Genomic DNA, 20916 nt, shown 5'->3' with positions numbered 1-20916 from the left:
ATTCTGAAGAACTATGTAATGTCTATAAGACTCACAAGATAACTTTCCCAAAGAACTATTTGGCCAAATAGAATATACCAGAAAGAAAGCTTTGTCTCTCAAGTGTAAGCCATGGGAGTGTAGGTGAGGCTTATAGTTATATGCCTCTCCACCAGGCTTCTCGGAGGGGAAGGTCATGGGCTGTCCCTGGTGTCCATAAAGTTCTTCTGAGATGGTTTCAGAGGATGCAAATATGGATTGAGTGTCCCTTATCCAAAATGTCTGGGACCAGAAATGTTTCAGATTTGGGGATTCTTTCATATTTTGGAATATTTGAAAAAGCATAATGAGATCTCTTGGGGATGGGACCCAAGTCTCAACATGAGATGTATCTATGCTTCATATTTACCTTATGCACATAGCCTGCAGGTAATTTTATACAATATTTTTAATAATCATGTGCATGGAACAAAGTTTCAGGGTGTAGAATTTTCCACTTGTGGCATCTTGTTGGTGCTCAGAATTTTTTTTTTTTTAATTTTGGAGGATACTAGATTTCAGACTTTCAGATTAGGGATGTTCAACCTGTACTTGGTCACCTGGGAGGGGCACCTGAATTAAGGGTCTGGGCAGCAAATGTGTATAGGTAAGAACTTGACCAAGGTCAGGCCCTGGAACAGCCCAAGTCCTGGTGGGATGAGGATGCCTGTTAGAGGTACCCAGAAATGGAGAGGTCTCGTGTGCCCTGTTAGCACTTTCTCCTGTGCACTGAGCGATTCCTGCTCCTGGAGGTAGACCAAGGTTCTGGTCAGCTTAGGGGGAATGTCCATCCTCAGCATTCATGAGCCGACTTCTGGAACGACCTAGAGAAATATCACAATGCTAAGATCCAAAACACAATCCCTAAGACCAGGAGCTTCCTGATGACTACCTTCCCTCCCATACCCACCCTGTTTCCTGGATGACCTTCTGGAACAAAGGGCACCCATGGCTAGAACTCTCGGGACACAGGAACCCGCCACACCCCAGAGTAGGGTGGAATAGAGCACATGGCTGACCACGTGGGCAGCCCATCATTTTTCTGAGCCTCGGTTTCCTTGTCTGTGAAACAAGAACAAAAACTTCCGGGAAGAGTTTTAATGAGAAACAGATGAGAAGGAACGTAGGAAAGTGCCCCATAAATTATAGAACGCTACCAAGAGGCTGAGCATCATGATTATTCATAAGGACCCAAGGGTTGTCCCAAGATGTGTTTTTCCTCATCTCAATTCTTCCATCTCTTCTTCTTCGGGACACCTCATCTCCCCCTAAATGTCTCTCTTTGCTGGGACACAGCCTCCCCTGCTGGTCTCTAAATGAGCACTTTCTCCTACCACCTCCCCCTGAGAATTTCAACTCCTTTAATCCAATGAAATCAGAAGTTCAGGCCATCATCTTCAAAGAATAAGGATAAAATTTGGGGACCAAAATTATACCCACTGGGATTGCTTCTGTAGAAATACTTTGGAATTCCTTTTCATGCCCTATTAAATAATTAAAATGTTTCTTTTCTGCATTCAATGTTAGTTATTTAAACCCTAGTCCTTAGCTCCATTAGCAACCTTATTAGCACAAAACTTTCTATGCCAGTTGGATTAGTTTTATAGATTTTTTGCCACCGACAGAATGCACACAGACAAATGCAAGTGTGGGGCTGTGGTTAATGTGCTACAATCCTAGAAAATAGGCTAAATTTAAGCTGACATGATTAATCTTACTCCATTTAATAGCTTATTAGTGTAATCAATGTCCTCCATTTGGGTTAGGAGCTGTTAGCACATCAAAATCATTTTCGAAGACTGTGGCAGATTTAAATGGTACCCTACCTTCCAATCCCATCCCAGTCTGAATGCTCAATGTCAATGGCATGGTACTTCTGAATCAGTCATAAGAACAGAGTCACAGAATGTGAGGGCTGGAAGGAAGTTGGGAACATCATACAGATAAAGCCACAAGGTCCCAACAAGACACTTGATGATTTTGATCATTTCCTTCTTTCTCTATCCCAAGCTCTATTCACTGGGACTTGAGAGTCAAAATCTCCATCTTAGATAAAGATAAGAAGAGGGAAAGCCCTAAAGCCAGGGAAATCATCAGGAAAGGGGGGAAGGCAGTGGAGAGCTCCTGGGGAGTCTCCTGAGTCATTTAGAATAGGGGACACCTGGCTCAGTCCATCTGATACCCGGACATGGGGCCAGAAAATATACCACCCAGAGGCAGGGTCTTGGAGGCTGGGCTGGTGAGGCCCTGTGCAGGTAGCAGGCAGATTTGGCCCGAGGGACCCAACACAATAGCCCACCGTCTGAGTCCACATAGAGCTGAGCCTGCTTGAACCAGGCCAGGAAGACATGACCAGGTCAGTGAGTGGACAAGACAGAGCCCTTCAGCCCAGGTGCTCTGACAATTTGTTCAGAGGTCCTCCAGGGCTGTTCAGAGTTCCAGCAGCCGTGGCCCACTGTTCACAAAGGAAGTTTTGTTTCCTACCTACGGGAGTCTTGCCAAAGAGCCCCCCCCCGCCCCCTGCTGGGTCTCATTTGCCCCATCAGTGGCGTCTTGCTCTGAGGCATAGTTGAGGAAGTCTTACCCTAAATGCTCTTCATTTCAGGTAACATTAGCGTCTGTGTCTCTGCTTAGCGGAGGTTCTTTCCAATTACACACATTTTCAAAGGCAGTATGGATGGGAGGAGGTGACTTAGCTGAAGCACACGGCCCTGGGAAGAGCAGGACAAGAGGTCACTGTGGGTGAGTGAGCCATTGCTAGAGCTAAAGCCTCACCTTCCAATGTGACCCTTCAGCCCAACGGGGACAGCACCCTTCAGCAAGCAGGGCACACGGGGGCTCTGGGGGTACAGGGGGAGGGTGGAGAGGCCTGAGCCCAGCATGCTGGCCAGGCTGTGGGCTGCAGGGGAAGGCTCAGGGACATTGCAATATATTGGAAGACACCGAGAGGCTCGGGGACTCCAGGCCAGATCCCACTGGGTAGAGGGAAGGAGAAACAGGACAGGTCTTGGATTCCTGGGATCTGTCCACTTCCACTTAGAACCCAGCAAACAGAGTGTTCAAGGAGGTGGAGGAGGGGAAAGAACTAGGCAATACTCTGAGGTCACCCAAGTGTGGGGACAAACCCAGGCCAGAGGAGGAAACCAGAGGCCTACAGGAGAGCTATGGGGAGGGGCCCAGTGAGGGGTGTGGAGGTCCAGGAGCACTCTGTCCAGATGCTTTTTCCATGAACCTCTCCTGGAGCCAACTTCTGGGAGTGCTGTGGTCCTGCTGGAATCGCCCGAGGGCACAGCATTATGGGGTTGGTTGACTCACCCAAACCCCAGTGGCTGGTCACTAGGAGAGCCAGGGCAGGACAACCTCAAGGGCCATCCTGGCTCCAGAGTGAGGCTGTGCCGGGCACCACCTCCACTGGACACCTCCCTCTGTCCAGTATCATTTCCACAGGCATCCTGGGGTTCCCACTGAACCTCTGCGCACTGACCACCGTCTTCCTGTTCCCTGGAGAGCTACCTTGGCAGCTGGATCGCAGGTTCCCTGTCTGGCTGAGCTCTCGCTATACCCTGCCTCAGGGATTTTACCCAAAAGCCCCAGAACCAGGCAGCAGCTTTGGATCCTGTGACTAAGGAGGGAGCCCCAAGGGACCCCAACGGTCAGGCACCCAGCAAGGGGCCGAGCTGGGACAGGAAGCTCCCTGGGTACTAGCAGAAGCCGTCATGTGCGGTTCAGACAGGTGGCCCTAATGGGCAGGCAGGTGGCTCTGTAGGGAACAGCAAGATCTTCTCACTGATCTTTCAGGGAAATCCAACATCTGTCTGTGGGCACTGGCCCTGGAGCTCTGGATCTGAATCCTGACTCCACCCGTGACTTGCTGGTCATTCCCAAGGGAGTTACTAACCGCTTCTGAGGAAAGGCTTCTCCACTGGTAAAGTGGGGTCTGGGTGTACTTCACAATATTTTTGGAGGACTAGGTTGTTTAAAAATATGCTGAAGCATGCAGCACTCTGAACCTTCCTAATGAACAATGGCTGTCCCCCAACCCCAGCCACCACCAACCCCCAGGGTTTACCACTTGGCCTGGCTAAGCCTGCAGGAATCTGCCTCTGCAGCAGGACAAGGCCAAGCTGTCCCTGGAGCCGACCACCTGCTATGAGAGTCCTCTTTTCCTCTATAAGGAACATCACCTGGCCCCAGGCCCACTCACCCCCAGAAGAGAGGAGCAAAGTCACCAGTGTGCCACCTGGGTCCTGCAGCCCACTGCTTAATGGGCAATTCCCACCCAGAGACCAAAGTTCCACCTCTGCACCTGCTGGGATGTCACTCCTCTGGCCCTCCTGCCTAGGACCTGGCCATGGAAGCCCTGTGATTCTGATCACTCTCCCCTGCTGGGAACTAATGCACCCTGAAAGAAAGGGGATTTCCTGTCCAGAGTCCAGCAGGCAGGAGGCCAGATGTCCATTCTGTCCACTGTAGCTGACTTCTATTTGCACCAAGTTCACAACTGCCACAAAAGCTTTGCGAGTCTGCAGCCCCCAAAGTGGTTTGTGGATCCAGTGCCCAAATCACCTCATGTCCATTTTAGACAGCAGGGAATCGAGGCTCAGGAAGCTCGGGAGACCTCCCACCCTCCCACAGGGCTGCCTGGCTTGGACACAGAGTGGAGTCAGGGGCCCTGGATGTCCCCTTGCCCCTGCAGGCCTCGGGCACCTGGCCCTGAGAGCAGGAAGGGGGTTAGGTGGAAGCAGAGGGCAGAGAGGCCAGTCCTCCCTGACTTCCACACTGCCACAGTCCCCGTAGGGACAGCTGCGATCTTGGAGAACTGGCCGATGCCCCAGGCTCTTGGCTGAGTTCTGAATCTGTGTTCTCCCATCTCATTCCCTCAGCAGCTCTGAAAGGTAAGTGTCCCTTTTCCCCTTTACAGAGAGGGCTCCGGAACTCATAGGGATTAGGTCACAGGTCAGGTTCCCTTGGCCACTTCAGAGTCACCTGGGGTTCAGACCCCACTCGGTCCAGCCCAGAGCTGGGCGTCTTCAGCACCCACGTGAGCTGCAGCCTGCGCCTGCCTGCCTGCCTTCCTCTCCCCGACTCATACCTTCCTTCCTTTCTTCTTCCTCTTTCTCCCTTTCATTATAACCAGCAGGTCCCGGGTGCTCGGGAGACACAGGCCTGCTGACAGCTGGTGGGCCATCCTTTCCTCTGCTGTGGGCCTGAATGGAATGGAGCTTTCTTTAACCCTAAAAAGAATTTAAAAAAAAGTTGCAGCATGAGGCACTTGCTGAGGGCTCATTATTGGACAAGGTCAGGAAACACCTCTGCGTCCTCAGGGGTGCCCAGTGCATGGTGGTTTTGAGGGCATGAGGCGCTCCTCCGAGGTCAGATCAATGGCCACAGCCAACCAGTGCTGGTTTCCTCAGGGTTGTGAGTGTCCAGGAGATTTTCATTCTTGAAATGTTGTGTTTCTCAATTTGTCCTCAACACCCAAGCATTAATTTTAGAATCAGAAATCAAAACAAAACTAGCCATGTAACCGTCATGAAGCTGATGCAGAAACTCGGGGAAGTTCCACATCTCAGGATGCACGAGAGACTGTTCCCGGGAGACGGAGCAGAATGTGGTCAGGCAAAGTGAACTTCTGGCCAGCCCACAGCTCAGGCTCCTGGGAGGACAGAGTGGCCCCACCAGAAAACCTTGTCCAATGATGAAGCTGCTGCTTCCAGAGCATTCCATTGAAGGCCCCTACACTCATGGTGGCGGGTCTTCCATGCCACCAGCCACACACCGGCGTCAGGACCATAGGTCACTGCACACGTTCAGAAAGTGCTAGTTGAGAACATCCTGGTTATTAGAGTGCCTTGGTGGAAATTACGATGTGTATAACACGAATGTTCTCATGCCCGGCTTTCAAAAGGGGCTGGGTCTGCAGAGAGCAGGACCCTCTGGGACCTCCAGGGAGAGGAGAGATGGGCCGGATGGCAGCTCTCCTTCTGTCTCCCCAGCAACTGGGCTCGGGACGCCTGTGTGCCCTGGACCCTCTCCATCCCTGCGCTCAGTCTATCTGGCCTCAGTCCTGCACCCTGAGGCCCTCCTGTGGGGAGCCTCTTGGGTATCCTAGGGTGAAGCCAGAAGTGAACGAGGCAATCCGTCTAGAAAGGGAAATCAGGTCAGGTCAGATCAAGGAGGCCAATTTGGGTCTGGGAAGTTGGGGAGGGACTGAAATGCTAGAGCCCTTCCTCCACTTATCAAGATAACTTGCCCCTGTTGCTAAGGTAACTGCCTCAGGGATTGTCCCTCCCTACAGGGAGCTGTTAATTACGCCCCCTTCCTGCCCAGATCACTCCACCTTGGTCCCTGCAGCCCATCTTCGACTCACCTTTTGGCCATCCCACCTGAGCATCTCCTGGGCCTAGTTGCTCAGGAAAGAGAGAGAGCTAAGGAGAAGAGAAGGAAAGAAGCCTAGGACATATAAAAAGGCAGAACTCGCTCACTTCTTGGGATTCCAGGACACCAGCTATGGCCCCCCTCCCTCCCAGGAGAAGTCTGTTACCCCTCTTTAAATAAACCCTGCTTTATATGCTTGCCTCTGTGCGCTTCTCTAATGTCTCACTTCACCATGGGAGGGAGCAGGACCGGTCACTGGTAACCGGCAGTATCACGTGCACCCCACCTCCTGTCCTTTCCCCTGGCAGAGCCCACATTACTCCGCCCAGCTGACCAACTCACTGGTCATCCATGCCCTGCAGGACACAGCACCTTGCAGATGGCTTCATGGGGTCTTCCCCACAAGCACCCAGCAAAAGGCCTGGCCCACAGTAGGCACCAAGTAAGTACCTGGGCAAGCAAACTCACTTTCTCTGCATGGCAGTCAGGGCTGAGAGCGTGTGGCTAACCCAGGACCAGGGCTTGCCTGGAGGGTTGGAGGAGGTACGTGGGAGATGGCTTTCAGGGGAGCCTGTTCCCTCTGTTTTGTCCCCTCTTCAGGCCTCGATGCTCCCTGACAGGCGTCCTTCTCCCACTTGCAGATCCTCCCAGTGTCTAAGGTCTCAGTGCGTTTCTGTGGCATGAATAAATGAACCTACAACCTACCTGCGGGTGTGTGAATGTCACCTCTTTGGCTCCTTCCTGTGAAAAGCCTGAGGTTCTAAGGACCTTCAAAGTCAATTATCACAAAAGAATGTCACCTTTTAACAAACTGTGAACAACTTTGGAAAAAAAAAATTGCTACACAGGGACATCTAAGCCTCAGCACAAGGAGGGTTACTGATATGAGTGCGGGGCCAAGATGGATGCTTTACAACCCCCAGAAGCATGTAAGGGAGGCATCCCAGGTTCTGGGAATGAGACTGTGCTCATGCAAGGCACAAGGAAGCGTCTGGAGACCCCACAGACATCCAGGCACCTGCAGGGAGCTCAGCTCTGATGTGGGATTGCATTGGCCCAAACCTCCCTAATGGCAGCCTCTTCTGTGAGGGATGGTCTAATGCCCCCGGGTGCTGGGTGACCTTGGCTTGCAGCTCTGAGGCTGGGTTTCCACATGCACCAATTAGGGTTCTGGGAATAGCCGTGGCCTTCCTGTAGACCTGGGTGTTAAGGATGATAACACCAGAGCCAGCCCAGGGCTCGCACTTAATAAGAAGCCAACATAGCCACACACTTAAGCCGGGGTGTCATTTTCAAGATAATAACCATTCTAGGGGAATGGGATGTGGCCCGGTGGTAGAGGGTGTGACTGGCATGTCCCAGGCCTGGGCCTGATGCCCAGGACTAAAACACAAACACAAACAAACCAATCCCAACATCAGTACAAATCAAACATTTTGTCAAGTACTTGACTTACTTTAATGTAAATTTTCACATCAGTACCACATGATAAACAGCAGGGTCCCCACTTCCCAAGGGAGAAAACCCAGGTGCAGAGGGTTCGGCCATTCGCCTGTGCTATGGCTCAACTGGGATGCAACGTGGGCTGAGGTTATGCTCACAGGGGTGGTGGCGGAAGCAAGATGTAAAACAGGGTTTAGCTGAGCTGATGCGAAAGCTCAGAGGCCATGCCCGTCAGTTCAGGACTAGTTGTTCCATGGGAAAAAAAAAAAAACAGACAATAATTGTCATAAAATGATCAGTAATTGTAGCTTGTAATGTACATATTCAACAGCAATCAATGAACTAGAATACAAATATAAATAAGCCTTTAAGGAGCTCCCAGCTCAGTGTGCAAGGCAGGGCATGGTAATAAATAGCTGCAAGGCACAAAGCACAGAGCCTGTTCCCATCACCCCAGGGCTGTAAGGGGGATGGGCGTCCCTTGGGATGACCTGTGCGGGTGAGGGACGAGTCGCAGATTCCAGGAGATTCCAGGAGATGCACTGTGGGACCAGAGGAAGGTCCAGTCTGGCAGTGGGGAGGGAGGCAAACTGATCCTGGAGCAGTAGGGACTGTCGGAGGCGAAGGACTTGGAGCCCAGCTAAGGGCTCAGAGCTCATGTTCTAGGCGCAGGATCCCCTGAAGAGCTGGGAAGTCACCTGGGTGCAGCAGGGGCTAAGGCAGCCGATCTCAGCAGGCCATCTGAGCGCATGCTGTCTCCTCCAGCTAAGCCTCCTGCAGAGGTGGAGACCCAGGGAAGGGGAAGCCAAGGGCCTGTTGAAAGTCAGGAGCTGGAAGAGGAGACAACAGCCTGAGCCAAGATCCGTCTGCTGATTATAATGAGCCTCTGAAGTGCTCCTCGCTGCATCTGGAGTGGGCTGCCCCGCCTGCCATCGCTGTGCCGTGCATTATCGGAAGCTATTTTGAGAAATCGAATTTGCAGCTTGGTAAGGAGACCTGCATCATGTGCAGTGGCAACAGTGAAGCATGGCTGGGCCTGGTGGCCAGAGGCCCCACCGGCTGTCCTTGTACCCAGCCCAGCAGCACAATCTCCCTGCTGGGGCTCAGGATTCATCCGGCCATCTGTGTGTGGACCCAGGTATGTACACTCTCGTCCGTTAGTGCATCCACACACCAGTGCCCCTTCCCTCAGTGAGTGGCCGTCAACTTCACTCATTCATTCACTCCTGCACACATACCCACTCCCACCTCAAGCAGCGTGGCTTCCCCAGCACCCCGTTGGTTCTACCCTGAACTCCCTCCTGATCCTCTCCTGTCCTGTGAGACAGACTGGCTCTGGAGCCCAGCTAGCAGGCTTCAAATACCAGCTCCATCACCTTGTGCAGGCAATTTGGTGGCCACTGTGCTCCTCTGTCATTCATCTGTAAATTGGGAATGGTTCCTGCCCGCGAGGCCCCTGGCTGAGCATCCAATAGGATGAAGGGTGTGCAGTCCACGGTGGGCCTCAGCCAAGGCCAGCCCCACTAGCCACAGGTCCATCTGCACATCCCACAGTGTGCTCCAGTGCTGTGGGGTTGAGATGCCTGAAGCTCAGCCCTTTTCCTAAAATGGGCCCAATCTGACCAAGAAGGTGAGCGTGGAGCAAAACCATTGCAGAGAGAGTTCAGAGTAAGGGTTCACCCTACAGGAAGGGACAGAGGAGGGATGGGGAGGCACAAGGCAGGGACAGAGAGGCCTGCTTGAACATCCAGGAAGCAGTGTGGGCTGACTCCAGGGGACATACCTGGGGACAGGGCTGGGCTTGCTACCCCTGGCATTGGAGGAGGGCCCCTGAGGTCAGTTTGCAGGAAAGGACATGGAGGCCCAAGGAAGGTAGCTGGAAAAGAGGCAGAACCAGTTGACTCTGGCTGTGTCACAGACACCCTGAAACTCCATGTACATAACCACTTCCTTCTCCAATGCTACAGGTAGTTTGTCTGAGCAGAGCCAGGCTTGGCTGATCCTTAGTGGATAATGCAAAAATTCTCCATAAAATCCTGGCAAATCACATGCAAAAACATATTAAAAAGATATTGCACCACAATCAAATAGGGTTCATCCCAGGGATGCAGGATTGGTTCATTGTATGGATATCAATAAACATAATTCATCACATCAAAAGACTTAAAGATAAGAATCACATGATCATTTCAATAGATTCAGAAAAAGATTTGACAAAATACAGCCCACCTTCAAGTTCAAAAGACTAAAAAAACTAGGGATGGTAGGAATATACCTCAACACTATAAAAGTTATATATGCTAAACCCAAGGCCAACATCATTCTTTCTTTTTTTAATAAATATTTTTTAATTGTAGTTGGACATAATACCTTTTACTTTATTTATTATTTTTATGTGGTGCTTAGGATTGAACCCAGGGCCTCACACATGCTAGGCAAGAGCTCTACCACTGAGCCACAACCCCAGCCCCAGGGCCAACATCATTCTAAATGGAGGAAATTGAAAGCATTCTCTCTAAAAATCTTCTATTCAACATAGTCCTGGAAACTCTAGCCAGAGCAACTAGACAGATAAAATAAATTAAAGGGATACAAATAGGAAAGAACTCAAACTATTACTATTTGCCAATGACATGTTTCTAAAAAAAAATCCACCAGAAAACTTCTGAATCCAAAGTAGCAAGATATAAAATTAATACCCATAAATTAAATGTGTTCCTATACATCAGTGATGAATCCACTGAAAGAAAAATTAGAAAAATTACCCCATTCACAATAGACTCAAAAAATAAAATAAAATACTTGGGAATCAACCTAACAAAAGAGGTGAAAGACCTCTACAATGAAAGTACAGAATACTAAAAAAAGAAATTGAAGAGGACCTTAGAAGATGGAAAGATCTCCCATGCTCCTAAAAAGGCAGAATTAACATTGTCAAAATGGCCATACTACCAAAAGCATTATACAGATTTAATACAATTTCAATTAAAATCCCAATGACATTCTTCGTAGAACTAGAAAAAGCAATCATGAAATCCATCTGGAAAACCAGAATAGTTAAAGCAAGAAAGGGGAAGCAGGTAGCATCACAATTCCAGACCTCAAGCTATACAACAGAACAATAATAACAAAAAACAGCACGGTATTAGCACCAAAACAAATATGCAGACCAATGGTACAAAATAGAAGACACAGAAACAAACCCACATTATTACAGTTATCTCATGCTAAACAAAAACTCCCAAAACAGTCATTGGAGAAAAAGATAGCCTCTTCCATAAATGGTGCCAAGAAAACTGGAAATCCATATGTAACAAAATGAAATTAAACCTCTATCTCTCACCCTGCACAAAAATCAAAAATCAACTCAAAGTGTGCCGCAGTCCGGCTGCAGCAAAATAGCCCGGGGCGGGGGGTGGGGAGCAACTTGTGAAGACTGATACAGCAGGAGTGGGAGCCGTTTATTGTAGGACAGGAGGGGTATATATACATTCCACACAGCTTATCTAATTAACATAAACTAGATACAGCAGTCAACCAATCAGGAATCTCCACACTTAATGGCTCGCTGGCGTTACTTCACAAACCACTCCCCCTGACAAAATGCCAGGCGCCATCCCGACTTGTTTACAGACCCTAACAAAAGTGAAACAAAGACTTAAGTACTAGAACAGAGACCCTACACCTAACAGAAGCAAAAGTAGACCCAATTCTTCACCGTGTCGTCTTAGGACCTGACTTCCTTAACAAGACTCCTAAAGAACAAGAAGTAAAATGGGATGGGTTAAAACTAAAAAGCTTCTTCTTAGCAAAGGAAACAATCGATAATGTGAATAGAGAGCCTACCTATTGAGAAGAAATCTTTAACATATGCACCTCAGATAGAGCACTATATCTCCAGGATATATAAAAAAACTCAATACCAAAAAATCAAATAACCTAATCAATAAACGGACTAAGGAACTGAACAGACACTTCACAGAAAAAAAAATACAATCCATCAACAAATATATGAAAAAAAATGTTCATCTCTAGCAATTAGAGAAATGCAGATCAAAACTACTCATCTCACTCCAGTCAGAATGGCAATCATCAAGAAGACAAGCAACAATTAATGTTAGTGAGGATGTCGGGGGAAAGGCACACTCATACATTTCTGATGGGACTACAAATTGGTGCAACCACTCTGGAAAGCAGTAAAGAGATACCTCAGAAAACTTGAATCGGATCCACTATTTGACCCAGCTATCCCACTCCCAAAAGACTTAAAATCAGCCTACTACAGTGACGCAGCCACATCAATGTTTATAGAAGCTCAATTCACAATAGCTAAACTATGGGACCAACCTAGATGCCATTCAACAGATGGATGAATAAAGAAAATGTGGTACATATACACAATGGAATATGACTCAGCCTTAAAGAAAAATGAAATTATGACATTTCCAGGTAAATGAATGAAGTTGGAGAATATCATGCTAAGTGAAATAAGCTAATCCCCCCAAAATCGTAGGCCAAATGTTTTCTGTGATATGAGAATGCTAATTCACAATAATGGGGGGGAGGCTAGGAAAAAATAGAGGTACTTTGGATTAAGTAGAGGGGAAAGAGGAGAGGGGAGAGGGCATGGAGACAGGATGAAGGTTGGAATGAATTGGACATCATCACCCTCTGTGCATACAGGATTACATGACAGGTGCAATTCTACATCATGTTCACCACAAGAATGAGAAGTTATACTCCATCTATGTATGATGTGTCAAAGTGCATTCTACTGTCCTGTATAACTAGTTAGAACAAATAAAAAACATTAAAAATAAAGGTAGCTTTACGGATACCCGTCAGCATTGCCAAAGAAGCTGGGGACCGTGGGAGGAGAGTCCTGAGCCTCCTGCTGTCAAGAGGGGGTTATAGCACGCAGGGCTGGTGGATGAACGTGAAGGTCCCTGATCGTCCCCACAAGTCCCTGGAGACCGCAGTGCACTGTCATCCAGACAGTCACAGCATTCAGTGGTGGGTATTGGGGGGGCAGTCAGTGTTGGCTACGGATCGCCAACATTTGGGAATATTCTTGTGGGTGACGTGGTTCTTCCCTCGGCCTAGAGTCAGAGCCGAGCATTTTTCCCAGACTGAGCTCTCCTTTATCTATAATTTCTCTAAGTACTTTAATTTCATTTTCAAAATGGGAACAATATTCCTTCGCTCCTGGGGTTGTCGTGTGAATCAAGTAGAAGGATGGAACAGAAAGAGACGGCTGTTGTTTGTAGGGACATATCACTAACCCTTTTTATTTATTATTGCTATTATTAGTATTATTATTATTATTCATTCATAATCTGTCTAGCTGCAATTTCCCTTTGAAAGATGTTTTTGATGGTTCCCATAATTGAGAACAAAATAATATTCTAGTAATTATAAGGTGCTTTGAGATCCTCTGGTAAATATATCCCTTTAGTAATTGGAACTCAAGCAGATTTACACGGCGGAGAATATGAGCGCACATTAAATTCCATAATGGTTCTGCGGGTGTTACTTAACATTCTCATGCCGAATCGTAAAGCATTAAAACTTATGGCCATTAGAAGCAGCGGATCTCTCCCAGAACATGAGTTGAAAATCTCCATCTTAATAGGCAAAGTTCCATTATAAAGAGACACATTGTCTAATTGATAGTGGTCCTGGGTGTCTCCTCTTGGGGGCCACACAGGCCAAATGGAAGCTAGTGCTTCCAGGAATTTCTGTCCCCTCGATTACATACCTCAAATCAGGCTGCTTCTCCTGTACAGGCTCCAGAAGTCCTCTGCTATCACAGGAGTAGAGACGCTTGGTGGGCCCGGAGCCCCACCACTGGGACCAGGGCCTGCAGAGGGAGCGGGTGGAGAGCGGTTGCTGGGGGAGGGCCACAGGGAGTCCTGGCCACATGCAGGCACAAGCCCAGGGGCGGTGCAAATTCTCTGCTCACTTCTTAGGATCTCAGTGACCTGGGTTCTCACGGACTCCAGATGTACATGGGGTGCCTGCTGAAGTCCAGGCTACCGTCAAGTGGTGGTGACCCAGCTTCCACGCAAGGGGAGCCCAGAGTAAGGAACTGGGGCAGGGAACCCTCCTCCTGTGACAAGGAGCTGTCTGGATTGTGGGGACATCCAAATGAGCCGCATGGAAATGGGAAAGTCAAAACTGACCTCTGCTGGTTGGCTGTTCAGGCTACACGGAGGTGGGGCAGGGAGCTCTTGGAATAGGGGCCTCGTGGGCAAGGCCCATTGTCCTGTGGCCGGCAGGCAGCCTGTCCCTCATCTGCTGGGGCTTCTCAGTGGGCTGCACACCCAGGCTGGCACGGACCTTGTCACTGAGCTTCTGTGGCCTGGTGGAGGGCTGAAGCCCTTCCTGACCTATGCTGCTCCTGACCTTCCCCCAGGGCCCTGCTCTGGAAAGCCCACCCATCCACGGCAAGCCTTGCAGGGCGGTGGTGCCGAGGTGACTCAGCCCTGGAGGGAGTTTGGCACGTGTTTCTCAGGTACCCAGAGCTTCCCCTCCACATCGCCATGCTCCACCAGGTTCTCTGAGCTGCAGGATCATTCCCAGCCTTGGGCGGCTGAGCCAGCTGCTCCAGCTTTCTGAATCTCCACCTCCTAATCTGTCCTGCAGGGGGAGGGCCACCCAGGAGGCAGGGAGTCCGTGCCACGGACAGTGTTGGTGATACAGAAGTTTCCAAAAAATCCTGGGTTCCCTCTGGCTGCCTTCCCTGTTAATAACGACCAGCGCAACTATCACAAAAGCTCCACATTCCTACTGGCTCCCACCACAGGGCAGGTCAGACACTGAGTTAAATGCTCTCAGGCCCCCAAAGTCCCTTCTTGGTTCACTGACCTTCACCCCTCTGTACATTGGACCCCTCAGGGACTCCTCAGGGCCCTGTGATGGGCCTGCTCCTGCGCCAGCCCAAGGCCTGCAGGCTCTCCCCTCAGCACGCCCTGCCACCCTGCTCCACCCGCTCAGTGCTCACAGGAGAGTCTCCAGCCCCACAACCACCCTGCATCTCTGTGAGTCACCTCCTCACTCTCCACCTCCTCCTGGGGTCCCTGCAGCCCACGTCTGACTCAGACTCACTCAGATATCAGAGCACGTTGGCACCCGCTTCTCCCATGGCAGCACATACGTACCTGGAGGGTTTCCAAGGCTCTCACTGCAGCCTCTCACCTCCCAACTCCCAGAGGTGCCATGGCCTACTCTAGAGACCTAGCAAGTGCCTTCCCAGGAACCAGCCAGGGAAAAGCTGCTGTGGCTTTCTTACCAGCTGACTGTGACCCCAGTGGCCACAAGAATTCTTTGTCCTTAAAATTCCATCCTTCAATTATCATGATCACGGATGGTCCCTCAAACCATTCTTAGTTTTTTTCTATTGTGAATTCAAAACTGTGAATTTTATATTATGAAAACCAACCTTTTAATACCCTAGAGGAGATCAGAAGACTGAAGAGCACTCAACTTACCTGAAAGATACTGAAAAGGAAGAGAAAGCAAAGTAGATGGAAATTAAGAGCATTGTTAAATTGAACAATACCAACGATTACAATAAATGTGAATGGGTCAAATACCCCTACGAAAAGATAACAATTTTCTGACTGGGTATTAAAAAAAGAAAAATCCTGCTACGATATGTTTATAAGGCATGCCCCTAAAACAAAATGACAGGGGGAGCCTAAAAACAGACAGATGGAAGAAGAGAAGCCAGCAAATGCTTAAATAAAAGAGGTGAAGAAAAATATATATCAGACAACATAGACTCCAAGTCAAAAATATTAAATAGGACAAAAAGGGATCTCAATATTATTAAATATTACACTCCATCAAAAGGAACATTCACACATCCAGTAACAAAACTCCCAACTACATAAAACAAAACCTGTTGGAGATGCAAAGAAAAACCAATAAATCCACAATCATAATAGAAGATTTTAACACATTCCTCTGAGATCAAATGTCACATCAAGTAAACAAAAATAAGTAAAAATACAGAAAAAAAAAAAACTGAACACACCATTAACATGCAGTGCCAAACAGAAAATGCCAGCCTTTTCAAATTCCTCTGATAAAGAAAATGAAATTCACCATGTAGGATGGGTCAAATCAAATATTAATATATTCACAAAAGCAGAAAATAGGAAGAATTAGAGTATACATTAAATTTAAAGTATAAGAGAATTAGGAAAACAAAGTTTTCACTTTGAATTGAAAAGCTATCTCTTTAGTTTAAGAAGATATTAAAACAGAAAATCAAAACATTTTAGATATAAATAAAATGAAAACAATACTTAATAAATCCTTAAAATTTGGATGGAGATAATTTAAGAAACAACTTCCAGCCAAAACTGTATTTATGCTAAAATAGAGACTAGAAAAGGGTAAATGGAGATTTTAACTTAAAATTCTAAAAGTATCATAAAAAATCTAAATATTACAAGAGAAATTAATTAAATAAATTAGAGCAGAAGAATTCATCTTGACTTGTCAAGAAATCCAAAATGAAGAAAAAAAATAAAAGAAGACAAAGAAGAAAAGCTCCAATCAGGAGTAAAGAGCTTAGATAATAAGGACGGGATGGAAAGAGGTTTTTAAATGACATTATACTTTTATTGCTAATAAATTTGAAAAACTGAAAGTAATGAATGATTAACAAGACTAATATAAATGGCGAAATTAATTAGGGCAATGTAAAAGATAATCACAAGAATTTAAAAAATAGTCCAAAAGTCGTCTCTCACAAAGTTCATGTCCTTCATCAAAGTTATAATGTTTTGCTCTTTGGAAGAAGCAGTTATGGGAATGGAAAGATCCACAGCAGACTGGGAGAAAATGTCTTAACACCCATGACAAGTGACTCATGCAAAATACATGAAGAATTCTTACCACCAAATATTAGGAAGACCAACGGCACAAGAAAGGAAGAAAACAAAGGTTGAAAGAGACACTCAACAAAACACCTTCTGAGGGCCCCAAACCAGGTGAAAAGTGCTCAACACCATTAGTCATCAAGGAAATGCAAATGAAGACCCAAATGTCATACTCCTACAGGCCTTCCCCGTGGCTGAGGTTAGAAAGATTGACACCATCAGCAGTCAGCAAGAACGTGGAGCCACTGAAACCCACGTGCACTCAGGTTGGAAAAGCAAAATGTAGAAAACTTCGGAAAATAATTTTGTGATTTCCAATAAAGGTAAGCGTTCACTTACCACGTGACCTAGAAATCTGATTCTTGGGTATTTGCCCAAAAGAAATGAAAACATATGTGCACATACAACTTGAATGCAAATATTTATGGTTCCTTTATTTATAATAACCTGAACCTGGCATTGATCCAAATGCCCATCAACAGGTAAATAAGCAAATTGTGATACATCCATGCAGTGAAATAATATTCAGCAATGAAAATAAGCATACTTCTTGTGTAAGCCACAGCATCAATTAATTTAAAAAAAAAAGTCATACTGAGTTAAAAAGGGCAGACACAGAAGACTATGCCTATTATGATTTCATTTATGTGATGTTCTTTGAAATGCAAAATTAAGCTATAGTAAATAAAAGCAGAATGGTAAATGAAGAGCCAAGCCCCAAGGAATTAACTACAAAAGGGATATGTTTATAAAGACATTTTGGGGCAAAATGAAGTTTTCTTTTTTATTTTGGTTTACTGGTGTTCAAATGAGTGCAAGTGTATTTCAAGACTTATCAAATGAACACGTTCGAATGGGTTCATTTTACTGTAGTTAAGTTTCACCTCCATCAAGTTGGTGAAGGGAGAATCCCGATGTTTTATTCACTGTGCCAAAACAATAAACAACATGGAAACGTCCCAACTCACTCCAGGAGCCCAACACAGATGGCTGCTTCCAAATCCAACAGGCAGGTAGCTGCACACAGCATCACACCAACGGCAGACCAATACCCCTGGGGAATCTGAACGTGAATCTTTAAGGTGATCTTTAAGGCTTGTGGAAAGAGTGGCCTCTGTGAGGAAACTGGTATTTCTGGCCACGAAGGAAATGATGGAATAGTTACTAAAGGTCTTAGTGACACTCGGCTTTGGATAAACATGATTAGATCACTACCAGTCTCACTTATACAGGAAATAATTAATGGATTACAAGGCCACTGTACACAAATGAGCTATCAAAATGTTAGCAGGAAATAAATAATGGTTTTGCAACCTTAAGATGTGAAGAAACTTCTTAAATAAGACCCCCAAGTTGGAGGCCTTAATATAAACGTTGGCACATATAACTGCATTGAAATCAAGTTTTATTTAAAGTAAGACTCAGCATTTACAAATCTAAGTATAAGATAAATAATTGCAACACAAATAGAAAATTATCCATATTCATAATAAGTAAAGGTGTCTACAAACCAATAAGAAAAATATCTTTTTGCATGCAGAGAGGCTACATGTTAAAATTCACATTCCTACCAATGGAGTAGAACAGAAATTACTTGATCACCTCCTTTTCAACAATGAACACCATCAATATTTCTTTAACATCACTTATTGTGAGGAGAAAACCACCGTTCATTAGGATTTCTATTTTTATTTTCCTTATTACTTGTAAGTTGATTACATGTTTTCATATCTTTGTGGACAGTGGTAGGTTTTCTATTGTCTTATCTATATCCTTTGTCCATTTTTCTGTTGCTATAGTTTACTGCTTTTTGTCAAATAATAGCAAGCAAAACACATTTTTAAGATGAAATGTCCACTGAGACAAGGTATAAATGGATAATGGTATGTTCACATGGAATATTATACAGTTGGTAAAAATGATGAGATAGATAGCCCTGTGGAGAGATTTGAAGATAAGTGGGGAAAAGATAAAGTAATCATGGGGCTAGGGTTGTGGCTCAGTGGTATAGTACTTACCTGGTATGTGGGGGGCACTGGGTTCAATTCTCAGCACCATGTAAAAATATAAGTACAAAATATAAGGGTATTGTGTCCATCTACAACTAAAAAATATTTTTTTAAAAAGATATAATAATGAGAAGATAACCCAATTGATGTGAAAATTCGTATTTTTATTTATAAATGTTTATGCTTTATAGGCACAAGATTACTCACAAGAAATCTCATTTACTGAAGACTCATCCGGTGCCAGGAATCCTTCCAAGAGCTGTAAACTGCCTCTCCCTTCCCAGCAATCCTGTAAAGTGGACACAGGGTCCTCTCTGCTTCTCACCTGAGGAAACGGGCTGAGGTTCAGCAGGATCCCACAGCAGGTCAGGGGACCAGAGCCGAGGCCCGGGCAGTGTGTACTCTGCCACCTTCTCTCCCTGCTCTAGGAAGCTCATTTCTTGGATGTCGGTAGGACAGGTTCACCTGAGTTACTGGGTTTTTCCAAACTGAAGATTATTTGTGAACAGGCCAAGGATGCTTTGAAAAGAATCCATCAAAGTGAGAAAGGGAGAGGGAAGGGGAGACCTCAGGGTCTGTGACAGGCAGCGGCTCATCAGGAGGAGCTGCATTTGGAAGGCCACCCTGCTGTGCTGTGTTGTGGGTGGCAATGCTGGGGACAGAGCCCAGGACCCTGTGGCCTGGGCAAGAGCGGCACCCTGGCCTGGAGTGGCTCCTTATAACCCAGCTGTGGGCCAGGGCCAGGGGGGTGAAAGGGCCAGGGAGCAAGTGTCCACGTGGCGTGGGACTCACTAGGGTCCCCCTGGACTTGCCAAAAGGGACAGAGTGTGCCTGAGGGTCACGTGAGCCACTGCAGGAGTCCAGCCTGAGACCAAAGAGTGAGAGCAGCCCGCAGGGTGGAGTCTCCGAGGTCCTTGTGGGCTGACCTCCAAGGTGCCCCCTGGCCTGGCCCCCTGCTGCGTGGAAAACGTGCTCTGCAGAAACGTTGGCGAGCGGTGGGTTCAGGGGTGAGGTTCAGCGCGACCTTCTGAGTCAGAGGCGCAGGCTGGAAGGAAGCATCATGCCCGAGAATCCCCGGACGCGTGGCAAAGAAACCGCGGTGCCCGAGTCCCCTGGCTGGCCACAGGCTTGGCGAGGGGCAGCAGACTCTCCCCACAATTCCTCTTCAGAGCCCAGAGTTGACGCCACACTGGCTGTTAGGGTCTGTAAACAAGTCAGGATGGCGCCTGGCATTTTGCCAGGGGGAGTGGTTTGTGAAGTCACGCCAGCCAGCCATTAAGTGTGGAGATTCCTGATTGGTTGACTGCTGTATCTAGTTTATGTTAATTAGATAAGCTGTGTGGAATGTATATATACCCCTCCTGTCCTACAATAAACGGCCCCCACTCCTGCTGTATCAAGGTACACAAGTTGTTCGTCACCCCCCCCACCCCGGTTAGTTTGCTGTAGCCGGACTGCTGCAACTGGCCACCTCCTGAGTCCCTCCAGGACAGGTCAGGTCTGGCCATGCACCCTCTCGGGGATCTGCCTCCTCATCACCCAATCCTTGTCGGTTGATGGTGGCACAGTGAGAGTTTTGCTGTGATGCCACTGGTCAGGGGACACTACCTGGGTCTCTCTGAGGCTCACAGCACCACAGAGAGAAACAGCACCCTGGAAAGACCACACCTACTGCCCATCGGGAGTTGTCCCGATGGACCCACTCGGGTCCACAGCCCTTCACAGCCACAGGCTACCCTTTGCTCCCGAGCTGTGTGAAGACAGAGGAGCCCGTGCCTGGACCCAGAACAGAAGAGCCACAGAGCCCAGGAAGCTTCTCTTGTGGGATGTGGCCCGGGGCGTGCGTCACCCCTTGGTGAAAATAGCTTTAGTTGAGAATTGATCAGCAAAAATGCAAAATGCCCTTGTGACCGAATCACATTCCTTCAACAAAGGTTCACAGATAAAATGACATGGAGTCTCCTGGTTCACTGGAGCTTCCCTGTCCCCAGCAGGTTTCCTGGGATTCCGTCAGTCACCTGCTCACTCAGGCACATATTTCACCTTCCAGACTCTTCCTTTGCCCCCTGACAGAGGACAGGTGTGCCCTGACCACAGGAGTCCCTGAGGACGGTCCATCTTTCTCTGCTTCACACTTACCCAGTTCTCTGCATACAATAGGTGCTTAATAAGTTTGC

This window comes from Urocitellus parryii, chromosome 6 (assembly GCF_045843805.1).
Source record: "Urocitellus parryii isolate mUroPar1 chromosome 6, mUroPar1.hap1, whole genome shotgun sequence".
Taxonomy (NCBI): domain Eukaryota; kingdom Metazoa; phylum Chordata; class Mammalia; order Rodentia; family Sciuridae; genus Urocitellus; species Urocitellus parryii.
Note: the sequence above shows the minus strand (reverse complement) of the source record.